The sequence below is a fragment of the Gallus gallus genome, chromosome 5, assembly GCF_016699485.2.
Source record: "Gallus gallus isolate bGalGal1 chromosome 5, bGalGal1.mat.broiler.GRCg7b, whole genome shotgun sequence".
NCBI lineage: Eukaryota > Metazoa > Chordata > Aves > Galliformes > Phasianidae > Gallus > Gallus gallus.
This window is the reverse complement of record NC_052536.1, coordinates 19177041-19190735: the sequence shown is the minus strand read 5'-3', so window position 1 is coordinate 19190735 and position 13695 is coordinate 19177041. Positions and strand designations below refer to the sequence as shown.

General features: G+C 39.6%; 1 protein-coding gene across 3 annotated transcripts in view; it reads left to right on the top strand.

Moving 5' to 3' along the window:
• Positions 1–13695, top strand: part of RAG2 (recombination activating gene 2) — a 565728-nt gene that overhangs the window by 429380 nt on the left and 122653 nt on the right. The window contains exon 1 of one of the 3 annotated variants that reach the window (XM_025150704.3): positions 2544–2602. The exons of the other annotated variants lie outside the window; for them this stretch is intronic. The gene's annotated coding sequence lies outside the window, so the exon portion shown is untranslated. Of the gene's footprint in view, positions 1–2543; positions 2603–13695 lie in introns of those variants that run through there. 3 annotated transcript variants of the gene reach the window in all.

Here is a 13695-nt window from a genome sequence, read left to right as displayed (position 1 = left end):
TTGAAAGTCTGCTGGCAGAATTAATAATTATGATCAAAACCCATGAAAGTCCATGCTAATGATAAGATAAAGAACTTACTCCCACCACCTACAGTGAGAAGCTAATCTTCCTCAGTGTCCTAATCTACTGACATACAGGGTTTGATCTGAAATAAGCTCTTAATAATGAACAATCTGGCTATGAATATGATTCTGCTGAGCAGAAAATTGAAGATTAAAGAAGGAGCTTTTTAGAAAAATTTCTCTCACTCGTTCCTATTTCAAGGCTCCTTCTTTAGTGTATCCTTTCCCACTTTCCCCACATGGGGAAAAAAAAGCAAAACACTTTTTTGACAGTTGCTGCCACCTTAAGGATATACACTGCCAGAGCTGCTGCAAGGAGGTGCCTGAAGTGTCTGACTTGCCAAGGCTTATGAAGGCACCACTTTGCATTTTTCTGAGATTAGGAAAAAAGATCTGCAAGCTGACATTTCCTTCAGTGCACGGGCTCTTTAATGGAGAGATGTCTGAAAGCCAAGTGTATTCTTTTGACACACAGTCAAGGAGCTTGGATTTGGCACTTAAGGGAGCCAGCTTCCTGCCTGTTCAGCTTAACAAAATTAATCTTCGAATGCATGTACTTTACAAAGCACAGGGAGGCAAAACAAATTACAATTAATATTTATTTACTTCCGTTTGAAATCTTCAAGCAGAGCAGAGGCATTACTACAGCTTAGCAGACATCTCAACGCTACAACCAGCTCCCTCAGTCAGATAAGGCAAACTTGAATAAACCACTGAGGAGCAATGAATTTCAAGTGTTCTAAGTTTCAGAAGCATCAGGCACCTCCATGTTTGGATGCCACAGGTATTCCATGCCTGGAATACCCTTGAGGGAAGGTATACCCTCCTGGAAATACACAGCATGGAAAATCAGGCTATTTTATCCTATCTTTAATTGAGCATCCAGACTTTTCTGACAGGCGATCCTGCTGATATCATCTGACTTGTGACTGAGTCCCTTCACTGGCATAGCAGATATCTGAGGACAGCTAATGCAATCCACATAAAGGAATGACTTTTGAGGTTTTTTTTTTGTTTTTTTTTTTTTAGTTTTGATTAAACAAGTATGTCCAGAAAATCAAAGATGTAAACATGCCCCCAACCATCTGGAACGCTAAACAGTTCAACGAAGCTTTGAAGTATAAATACATAAATGGAAACATGTTTAGTTTCGTGATAGACAGACTACAAAATTTCCGTACTTGTATCGATTTTGATGCACAAGAGAAGAAAAATAACAAACGCAGAATTTTAAAAATGAATGTTTCATGAGATAGCCTCAATCAGGAGCAACCATGCTTTTCCAGTTGAATACGGATATTTGCCTGTAGGTTCGTTCAATCACACAACTCTTCTCAGGAGGAAGGAGGGTTTATTTTGTCTGAATTCCTGGTTGAGCTCTCTGAGAAAAATTGGTGATTTCACCAAAGCAAGAAAGCTCAAAATGTGGCCAAGGACACATAATGAATGGTTAAGAAAATGGTGACTTTTATCCACTATCTACCTGTAGCAGTACTGTCACAACAGGGTGTTGCTGGCAGCTTGGTGAGGGCTCCAGATGTCTCAAGAGGACTAATGCCCAGGCCAGGCCCTCCTCCAGCAACCACTTCTGCACAAACTGGAAGTGAAAGTGCCACCTTGTCACCTTGCCACAGAGCCAGGCAGGGCCTCCAGAGTGCAGGCAGGGCAGGAAGAAAAGCTCACCCTGGGCAGGTGAAGCAGCACAGGGCCTGGTGGCTGTGGGGCAGGCAGAGGCCTCCTCCTGCAGTAGGGCTCACCACACAGTTGGCCCCACAGCAAAGCAGTGGTCTGGGTGGGCCTGCTAGCAAGCAAAGCTTCTCTTCGTAATTGTCTCTGGTTCCCAGACCCAGGTTTAGTTATGCCACCTTTTGGCCATTTGTTCCTGATTTTTTTCTCATCTTGTTCTTCAGCCAAACTCAGAGATTTCCAGAGTCCAGCCAAAAGCCCTCTGGTTTGATATGAGGGTGTCCTTCTATCATGTTGTAGCATGCTTCCAGTGATATTTCTCAGTACAAGTTACCTCAGAAACCTTTGTTTAGAACTCATGGTTACTGCTGGGAGGCACCACAGCCTTTTCCAGCAGCAGCTACAGGCAGCAGCACGGCCCTGGTGTGCCACAGCTCTCTGAGGAGCTGCTCTCAGCTGACCTCACCAGACAGGCTGCAGGGACTTCCCGACAGGGCTGGTGGAACTGAGGTGTTTCCAGACGTTGCTGTTAAGTGCTCCAAATTTATTCCACAGTGAGAAAGAATTGTGATCACCACACTGGACACAGTCAGCCCATAGTAGATTTTGCTCTGGTCCAGAATTTGTATTAGAGGAGAAACATGAGAGGAGAGGGGAACTTCAGGCCAAGGACAGCCGAATGTGAAGGAGGCTATTTGTCAAACTGCGGCCACTAATTGCCTTGATGACCCTATGCAGCCCACCTGGGTCCTGCACCTGCAGGCCATTTAAGCTCAGCTCAGACATTCTCTCTTCTCTTTAGCACAGCAGCAGCAAAGGTGGCACCATGCAGAAGGGAGCAAGGCACAAGCAGGTAAGAGGCAGCCTACAAGACCTAAGACAGCTTGCTTTGGTTTGAGTCTGGTGATACCACCTAAGAAGGAGAGGGGACTGGTGTGGGCTCCTTAGGGGCCTGAGTATGTGGAAACCTGAGGGGCTGTGAGGAAGGTGTTCTCACTTGCCTCTACAGCTGCTGTGGTTAGCTGGGAATGTAAATGTTCTTAAGCTTCAGATTAATATCGGATATTTTTTTCAGCAGTTTGTTGATGTAGCCCTAATTTAGTTTGTTTGAAGTACTGTTGTGAAGATTTTAAAAGTATTTTATGCACAGCTTATCTCAGTCTTGAAAGTGTTTTTAAAATATCTACTGTGGACACTGGGATGTGGTGTTTTTTCTTAAATGGTCATCTTCAAAGACTTCCAGTTTAATTAAAATTCTAAGGCACCTTACTCTTCTGAAACATTAGTAGGTTTGCTTTCCCAGAAGAACGATTGTTTAAAGCACAATTTGCTCAGCTGGGTAAATTTGCATAGAAGTATTACCTACTGGTGGGACCTGCCCTGCTTCTCCTATTTGGTTTCTGTCTCACTATGACTTTTAAGAGGTGTTTATTCAATATTTGCTGTAAATTTTCAGTCTTTTGTGTTGTTAAATATGGCTGCACAAGTTTTTATCAACTACTACATCTTGACTATAGAAAGAGTCATTTCAAGCAGCCAATGTATAAAATGTTTGTTTTTTTTCCAGCTCCTCGGTGTGTTTTTTTTGGCTTCAGGAAATGTTAGATACGTTTTAACCCATGGGACTTATTCCTACAGACTGTGGGAAAGTGTTTTTAAACACAGTGAAAAATTCCACCTTTCATTCTTGACAATAAGGCTGGGGCACTTGAATGTAGACTTAGTGTGGGAATATAAATAGTAGCTAGGATGTATTTTTCCATCACCTAGAACATGCAATTTAATCTGTGGTGCTCTCCAGCTATTCTGTCCCTGAAAATATCCTTCCCCTAAGAACTGGGTAAAGGAGGCAGGAATGGTTATCTATGAGATGTACAGTGCTGAAGTATAGCTTAATTAAATCCAACTGTGGTACCACATTTCAAAACAGTGTATCTTTGGTAGCTCTATCTGTTGATGGAGTGGTAGATAAAGGCAAGTGATTTCCTGCCTGAAAAGACCTGGGGGCTCTTTAGGGTTCTAGGCTACATCTGAGGTAGGGCAGCAGCCCCTGCTGCCTGCACTGAGGGGGGATAGGGAGAGTTGAGGGCAGGCTGCCTTCTGCTGTGTGTGGTGCTCTGGGCGCAAGAGGGAGCGACTGTAGGAATTCATACATTACAAACCAGTTTCAGCTGTCTTAGCTTTGTTCAAATTGATTTCCAGCTTTTCTTTTCAATGGTAAGTGGTACTACATTAGGAAGCCTTGAAACCTTGAAGTAATGTTCTGCCCGGTACAAACAAACGCCCTAGGAATACATCCATAATGACTGTTTGGGACTTGTCCTTCTCTGAGGGATTACTTGTTTTCTTGTTTGCAGCAACTTCAAAAAGAAGCTAGGCTTGAAGCCTAGCCCAGAGCTTTCAGATAAGCTTTTTTAATAGTTCTCTAATTTACTGAATGCATCTTACTAAATCATCCCCTAGTTGTTTACAAATGGAATTAATTAAAACTTGTAATAATCAATGGAATATATAAGTACAGTATAAAACAATGTAAAAAAATTTGGGAAGGAGAATAATTGTTTCAGGTGGCAGAACAAGAGCTGGGTATAGATCTCAGCAATGCTAGTCCACCTCCTTTCCTATCACATTAAAACTTATCTGAGACTGTATTTCAAGTTATGCAAGTCGTCAGCTAATGTGTTGTGGTAAAGTCCACCCACAAAACTTTCAGTTTTTCTTAGGAGCAGCTTGTAGAAGAAAAACCAGCTTTATTTTCAAATCAATGAAAGAGTGAATTTGGAGGTTGAATTTCAAACAAGAAAATAAGGAAGAAAGTGCAAACAGGCAAGCTGTGTCAAACAGCAAGTGAATAAAAAAGCATAAGGATAATGCCTGCCCATCAAGAAGCTCTATAGGGCATGGGAAGATCACCATTAGTCACTCAGTATTTGCCCAGTATAATGCAAGGAATGGCCATTAAGTCAGCAGGTGAGCAGGGGAACTGAAAGGCTGAGACAAGTGCTGAGTCCTTTGATGCTCACTGCTGCTGTTGGGATAATGCAGATTGTCTTAAACCATTCCATGAGTGAAGCAGCCAACTCAGCATAGCACTTGCTTCTGGCTCTTTACTTGAGAAATTTGGAGTGGGGAGAATATTTGTTTCTCTTAATTTTTAGTTATAGACATGTGGTGTTGAAGAACACAGTACACTGTGGATTGCAAAATACAGCACACCAAAGGTGCTCTGCTATACTGCAGCTATAGCATATATTCAGGACTAAGGACTCAGAAAAGGAGCATATGGTTTGGTTGCAGCTCTCTTAGCTTCTATGTGCTATTTAAGACACTAAAGTAGTGTTTTTTGAGAGCAACTCAACTGTTCTGCTGAGAATTAATGACAGTATTAGTAGCAATTCTGTCAATTTTATTGGGTATTTAGCAAAAAGATTTGGGATACCTGTAACTGATCTGAGTGACCTATCAGGACTTGTGGTTTACCTAACTACGTTGAACAGTTATGATAGTATGCATATGAACAGATCAGATTATGGTGTTAATTCCATTAAAATCTATAGGGATATTTGGATGATACATTTTGAGAAGTAGTAGAATATTACTTACGTGAAAGGCCAGTTTTTTCTGTGTCCAAACAGCATCACTATGCTTAAATGATACTAGCTTAAATGATACCAGATTTCTGGATGAAAACTGTTTTGCATGACATTTTTTAATAAGCCACACTTGAAGCTTTCCTAAATGGCTGTGTGGATGTGTTCTGCCATGTTATTCCATCCCACCTAACACTGCTGCAGTGTAATTAAGAGGACCCTATCTGCAAAGGTGGGTAATATTTGTAAGCAGCTTGAAATGAAATGAAGCACCTTAATCCAATGTGTCAGAAGCTGTATTAGACTGCAGGCTGCCTAATTCTGGTGCTGCATGTGTGCTAAGCTGTGGAAGGCAATGGTCTAGGTTTTAGCCCACATGCCACGTAGATACCTACAGTGTGTATGTATAAACATAGCCATAGAATTGTTCTTTCAATTGATTTCCAGAAATGGATGACTCTTACAAGACTGAGTTTGTTTGACTAAAGCATTTGATTTTTTTCTGTAGTATCTATGAACAATGAAAACAATGTCAAATATCATTTGAAGTATTGAACTCCACAACTGTTAACTTTGCCTTGTAAGGCCTTAATGCAGACTTAAACAAAAAAGGCTAAACTTGCAAAGCATTGATTGAAACTATCATCTATATGTATAGATGTGGTGCTTGATGTTATTTGTTGGTGTTGAGTTCTGGCAATTCAGCACAAAATGCTTCAAGAGATGTCATTCCTGTGGCAATGTTGTCCTCTTCAGGAGAAGGAAGCCATGAAGAAAAGTCAGTGTTATTGACAGTTCACTAGTCTATGGAACTGATTTATTTTTCTTTCTTTAAAGAGCACAAGAATTGTTCATACAATTGTGGCGAAGAAGTTTATAAGTTCAGTCTGGGAGCGCTCAGGAGCAGTATTCAGGCAACTTCAAGTTACCTGGCAAAAAAAAAGTGTTAGGGAAGAGAGGAGTTCTGAGCACACTTGTAGACCAAGCTTTTAGTAGGAGGAGAAAGAAATGCAGGGAAGACAGCAGTTTGGGCAGTGTGTTTCATGATGTGATTTGTGTGCAAGCTAGAGCAGCTTAAAAGCCAGGACTTTGACATGGAAGAAAACAGTTGAGATTTGTTTGTTACAAGGAGAAAAAGTATTGCTCTAATTATGCAAGCATTCGCAAATACTATTTGGAAGATGTCAGAATAGAATTTGAATCACTGGAGCTATTAACTGTAGTGCCGAGCAGTTTTCCTTACAGATGCTTGCACTATAAAGCTAACCCTTTATTGAAAGCTGGGGCTGTTTGGAGAATGTCAAATCAGATTAAACCAGGATGGGTGTAGGGTCCTTATTTAAACAAATAGGAAATGTCTGTCTGTTGGCTACACAAACTGTTGTGTGTCTTCACAGACAAAATAGCTTTTTTTCTGCTTTCTTGCTGGGTCTGGTATTCTTCAGAATATCAGCACCAATTTCAGCAGTACCAGCTCTTACTCCCTGTTGAAGTGTTAACCGTATCCCTCCTTCCAAACAGGCTGAGGCTTGTGAAGTGGAAACACAATTTAGATCAAGCATCATAATCATTTGTGATATATTTTTGAGGATAGTTTCTAGTCCAGGCAACCTGCTGTGCTCCACCTTCCTGACCCTGTGCAGCCAAGCCTTGAATTGCCTTCTAAATACCCTACTGGTGTCAAATGGTCTAGGTGCACTGTTTTCAATGAAATGTATTTATAGCAGTGCTTTCCCTGGATATGCTGAGAGTTCTGTGATCTAATTTCTTTATTGTAGGGTTATATGCAGCTTCAGACACAGGGTAAGAAGAATAACATCTCCAAATGTTTCTGTAACAAAACAGACTTCAGAAGATATGAGTTACAGGAGCTTATTTTGCATACACTGTTTTTCATACGTCAGAAACTGAAACTGAGTTCTGTAAATGTTTTTACAGTCCAAGAACATTAACTTTAGGAATATTCCAAACCTGAGGTTAAAAGTTGTAGATGCCAGGAGCCTGTAAAAAGCAACAACTAATAGTGATATTTTAGATTCTTGGGAAACAGTCACATTTCTGGTTTGATCCTGTTCATTTTGCATTTTTGTCACAATCATGTGAATAAATGCTCATCTGTCCACCAAAAAAAAGGGGGGGGGGGAGGGGAGCAAATGCTGATCATAAATCTACAGTAAGGAAAGACATGTAATCAGAATACTGCAAACTGCCTTGATTCTGCAAGTAACTACCTAAGACCACAAGAAATTGCTAGCTGAGACAGTGACTTACAAGGCTGTTTCACACTGTTTCCTAGGCAATACTTACTCATCTGGAAAACAACTGCTTTTGAATGCACTGTACAGACTTCTGGGTTACTCTAATAGATGTCACTGTTAGGAGTGCTCTCAGATACCTTTGCTCTATATTCAGACTAACTTGCGTCAGATACTATCTAGTGAATGGAGTTAAACCCACCCAAAATAACCATAAGGTTGGGCACCAGCAATATTCCTGTCTTGTAGCATCATTTGATGTATTGGAAAAACAAAAATGAAGGCTAGGAAGATTTCCACGTTGGGCGGAGTAGGATACCATGCATGTGGAATAAAATCCTGTGGACAGCATTTATCTCCAACACATGATATGAACTGTTTAAAGACTGATCATAAATGATTAATAGATCTTGATTCTAGTTCTGGATTCTTGATGTCAGAAGATAAAACACATTCTGCATTATAAATCTTTCATACACTTTGTAACATATGAGTTAAAATTTTAAGCAATATTTTACTCAAATGTTACCCCTTTGGCATGGCTGAATTTTAGAAAAGGATGCTTTCCTGTTTTCCTTCTTGTTTGTATCACCTCTGGTAGAAAAGCTGCTTGATCACCTTTATATCTTGTGTTGCATGAGTCTCATTGGCTTTTCTTATTCTTTCCAATCTACATGTGATAGACACGTTTGGCCAGTAGTGCTGTTGGAGGAAAAGAACTTTAGATGAGCAGATGATGTAACTGTTTCACTTCCTTGCTTCAGTGAAGTACTGTAGATTTGAAGCAGTTAAATTTATTTGTGTATGTTGATTCACTTATCCAGGGCTATCAGGCTACCTAAGCTAATAATACAAATAATATCAATTTGTCATAAGATAACAGAAGAACCTGGCTAGTGGTTGCCATGTGCCTTTGTGCACATCACAGCTGCTCCTGCTTGTGGCAGTCGTAATTAGAGGAAGTGGCAGGAATTGTTCAGCTTTTCTTTGTTTGTGACAGCTCTCCAGGTGAGGTGGTTTGTGTAAAATCACACTCTAAAATCATTCACATATGAAGGCTATATTCAGTGCCCTTCTTGCAGTTAGGTTGCCAGATGTTCAGGGTTTTGAACATATTTGTGACAATATACATCCCAAATGAATCTAGCTTCTATACTTGCACACTGGAAAAGAGGATTTTTCTTCAAGTACCCTGAGCTGGAAATAGGTGAGGGCTGGGAGACGAGATGACTTTTTCAAGGATTAATGTGGCAGCACAAGTTTAAATGTACTCTGAATTTTTTGGCTAATAGCTGATACTTTTCGTAATGATTAGTTTTAAAATCCATCATTTAATTATTAGCTTGAAGGACACTGGAAATGAACACCATAGGTACCACATTTACATGTTTAATTGGATTAGTCTCCTGACTTTCAGATTCTAGTAATTAATTTGTCTGGACACTTTTTCCAGATAGCAAATGATTAATCTTTTGTAATTCAGTGCATGGATTCACATCATACATTTTTACATTGAAGTATTAATTGTTCCTCATCAATATCATTCTGCTGTTGCTGCATGACCTATTGCTAGAATAAACATTGAAATAAGTAGAAGTTGTTACTGAACATAACTATGCTTTAATTTTGTGAATAATTGAATATATTATGTAAATGTTCATCAAATTATGAAATAGTTTGAGAATTTATTACCTAATGTTGTGTGAGCAGAGTCAGTAAACAAGCATTTTCTATGTTCAATTTTATTCATGTTTGATAGCTATCATAGCTATTTGGGCAAAATGAGATGCAGTGATGTGGTTATGATCATACACTGAAAACAAACTGGCTTTTTTCAAAGTTTAACAGCCTGTGTCTCCCATTAGACATCCCTTTTACATACATGGTTTTGTATGCTTATAATGTATCTTACACAATGAATCCTCGATTCATTTGACTTCCGACATGACAGTATCTCAATCTGCTGTTTTCATTACTAATAAATACTGATATGTCTTCAGAACCTTCCATAACTTAGGCCAGTTATCAACCATGATGCTTGTCAACTCAGTTCTGTGGTTGGAAACTAGCAGGTAGGAGGCAGGTCATCTTTAGAAGACAAAGCAGCTGCTGTTAATTACATATCTACTGTGAGTCTTGCAGGGGAAGCTTTATTTTTAACCAAAAAACCTTTATTTTTAAACTAAAACCTTACTGCATGAAAATATTGGTGCTTTTAACTATAGGAACTGCACTGGTGTGAACTCCCAAATGCTGTTACCCTATCCAAAAGGCTATGAATTAGCAAAGCCATAAGTAAATGATTATTGTATGGCTATTACTGTAGCTTTTTATTTCAGAGTTCATTGCACCATAAATTCTTGTTTTAGTATGTTTTTTCACTAATAGTCTATACTTAAGATACAGTCATCCAAAATAATACTTGGCAGCTTCAGTGGAGGTTCCAGTTTTACCTCTCCAAGTCTCTTCCAGGCCCTTAGTGTCTTTGGGTAATTACATGAGTAAAACAAAAATGAAATCAAAAGTGTGCATATTAGAAGTATATTTATTCAACAGAATAAATACTTCTCTGGTAAATATTAGGATTCTTTCTTTAGTTTATTACATTTATTATTGGTGAACAGGAGACTAAAACACTGGTGATGAGTCAGAACATTTTGATTTAATAGTGACAGAAAGGAAGATATTAGAACCCAAGGTATAGAACTTGAAAAATTACATCTCTTCAGACATGTTGAGGCCATAAGCTTTCCTAGGCAGATTTTAAACCTTTATTTAAAAAAAAAAACCTCAACATAAACCAAACATTAGACAGTCCCTCTGGCAAAAGGCCAAAGCTGAACTGTTAGAAGAATATGAAAAATCCTGTTACACAGGTTTCATGGGACTTCAGGCTTCAACTCTTAATATATTGCTATTTCCAAGTTCATTTCCTTAGGGGAGGGTTCTAGTGTCTTTACCAGTAGAAAATGCCTGTTTCTAAAAAGATTTGCAATGGATTTGATTCTCCACAATCATAACTGAACAAGATAATCCCTACAGGATATTTCAGGGCAAGAGCCATGACAGCACGCCCAAGAGCAGTGACTAACAGAAAATTCAACCGATATTAATAATCTCTTATTGCAGGCATTACTATCTTATTCCACTTGCATGGAACTAAGGCAATGAGTCTGTATAAAGCAGTGCCAGCAGGGCATATAGGGATCCCTTTTTAATCATTTATCACTGAGCATGCCTATTAGGATTACTTAGTGTTGTGCAAGTTCTTTCGTTTCTTCTCTTGCTTCTGTAGCTGAACCTACCAGACCACACTGGCCCTTTCTTCTTCCAAGTAACACATATAATTTCAGTTAAATACATCTGGAGTTGTTCTGTAAATGGAGACACTGGTGTAGCATGAGTGAAACTGCTCTCTACTCCAAACTCCGATAGGGTGGAGCTTGAAGCAGAGAGGAAGCACTGCTCTGATGCTCTCACCATCTTTGGCAGAAGTAGTCCTGGGAAGGTCTGCCCAGCAGTGGAACTTTAACAAGCCTCTATAAGCTGCTTGCAGCCATTTCTGCTGGGTAAAGCAAGGAATGTGTGAGCATCAGAGTGGTGATCACACTAATTGTACAGGAAGAAGCTGTGACCTCATCCTCTGAGTGTCTGTGTTCAAGCTCAAATTTTGTTTATGGCACTTGCATTTTTTTATGGTGTCACGTTTATTGCAGTAAAGCACAATGGAAGCTGGGCTATGACTTGAGAAATCTGATTATTGTGGTTTATCGATAGGAATCATAAGTAGTCATGCTTGGGCTTAATGCTTCTGGGTTCAGAAAATGTATTTTAATTGATTTAATTTCCTAATTCCTCACAGATCCTGGAGGACTGTTAGGTATTTCAGGAAATACCTATTTAAATAATTGTTCCTAAGCAACAAAGAGCAGAAAGCAGCTGTCAACTCCTTGAATTTTGGCTTTGCTGAAGTAGGAGTCTTGATGACCTCTTCAACAGCATTAAAGCTGTGCATGGGCTAGGTGGAGCAGGAAAACTGTAGGCTGAATGTATTTGTGAAGCTAACGACTTGGCACTGGCTGATGGCACACAAGCCCTCATTAACTTTAAAGAATGAGTGAATGATTTGAATATATTACTCCTTTGTTTTTCTCTTCAGGAGGGCAGGCTGCTGCTATGTGGATGTGAGAGTGAAACTATGTTGGGATCCTGAAGTTGTATTGCTCTGTTCTCTAGTGATGCTTATTGGCTTGGGCACAGTGCCATGCTGATGCAGCTGTGTTGCTTCCTATTACAGGGCTTAGATCACTTGGCTCACTACCTGGGGAATCTGGTACACTCATGTAGATCTTGAGAGCTGCTTAAAATATGTAAGAGGAAAAGAACAGCACTCAATTCTTCAGACCCAGACTAGTGTTGTTTCAGTATTTCCTTCATTGCTTCCTTCAGTATTCATTCTTGGGTATTATGTAGTTCTGCTGGGGTAATCAAAAGGAAAAAGATCTGCTGCAATAAATACTTCTGGCTTGAATGAGAAGGTGACTGAAACCTGTGCTGTTATTCAAGTCCCTGTGTTTTGGGCATGCTTGATATACCTCAAATTTAGGGGTGTGAAAACTTATGAAATATTAAAAGATAAAAAGGATGTCTCTGCTTGGAATTTGTCTTGTAACAGCTGGAGGAAGGTGAAAAAATATATACACACTCTCCCTTGCACTCTCTCCCAAGAAGGCAACTTGGATCACTTCCTTATGCCTACATGAACACTAGAGGAAGTTCAAAAGAGGTCCGCTAAGGACTCAGGCATGTCCTTGGTTACAATTACAGGTAGGTAAATTAAAAAAAAAAATCCTAGCTCAATGTATTTATGTCATCTTGATACTCTGCTCTCTGCTCCTTGTCTTCAAAATCTTGTATGCTGCAATGCACTGACAAAACCAAACTTTATTACCGTCAGCGCTTCAGAATCAATATCATTGCGGAAGAGCAAGCTGGATTCCCCTGAGCCTCACGAATCAGAACTTAAATTGTCAATTGGGTTATGATCTTGCATTCTTTGTGGTGGATGATGCCTGATAATGACAAAGGAAGAGTACAGCTTGATTTATAATTACCAAAATGAATGAGCTCGCTGTGCTGACAGATCAGAAATGTTAATTCTGACCTGAAATGAGGAGAGTATGACTGTGTGGCTAAGCCTCTTAAACAGAACTTTTTCTCTTGTGAATTGCCTTTCACAAACAGTGCATTTGTTTACTTGCTGATAAGATTTGTAACCTGAATCAATATTACTCCAGCCTTTGCTTGATGCAAGGATGTAAATACTAGTTACAACAGAGAATCACTTGCATGCTCAGAGCTCAAATAATATCAATTTATTAAGAGAATCTGTGACCTTCACCATTTCCAACCCAGTCCTACTCAGTTATGAGAGAATTGCATTTTGACAACTGTACGACCATCTGTCTGAAATGAGTGATGTGAGCTCCCTGTGCAGCCACTAAAGTTTAGTTCCTAGGCTACTATCAAAACCATCACTGTTGAGCACTTCATTTCCCAGCCTCGGGAGATGGGAATTACTGCAAATGGGCACTGAGCCCAGCCCCTGCCTTGCGCCTGCAGATGGGTTATGCAAAACTCTTGAAGAGCTGAGTCCTTGGCTAAGAAAGGAGGGACCTGCGGTATGGTATTATAAACCAAGAAATTCTCTGCTGAATAGTGCAGAAATCATGGACTTTGGTCAGTGTAACATCACATCTGTAATGTTCTTCTTGAATATACAGCTCCGTCTGCCTAGATGCTTTTTGTTGTACAGTCTTGGAAAAGTATTCTTTTGCATTTGTCTTTTCCTATACAACGCATCTGTCTCAGGTTAGATATGATAATTTCACAATTGGTTTATAACTGAATTTGAGAATTGTTGCAATTAGGCTGCACACATTACACCATTAGTTGGTTGGAGAATATTAAACAACACTGAAAAGAAAGCATTTCCCCCTTTTTGCAGAATTCATCACACACAAAGCTCAGAGTTGTATAGGATACAAGAGAAATTTTCCTTTGTCTTTGTGTCCCTACAAGGTTTTTCTTGAATAATTTCT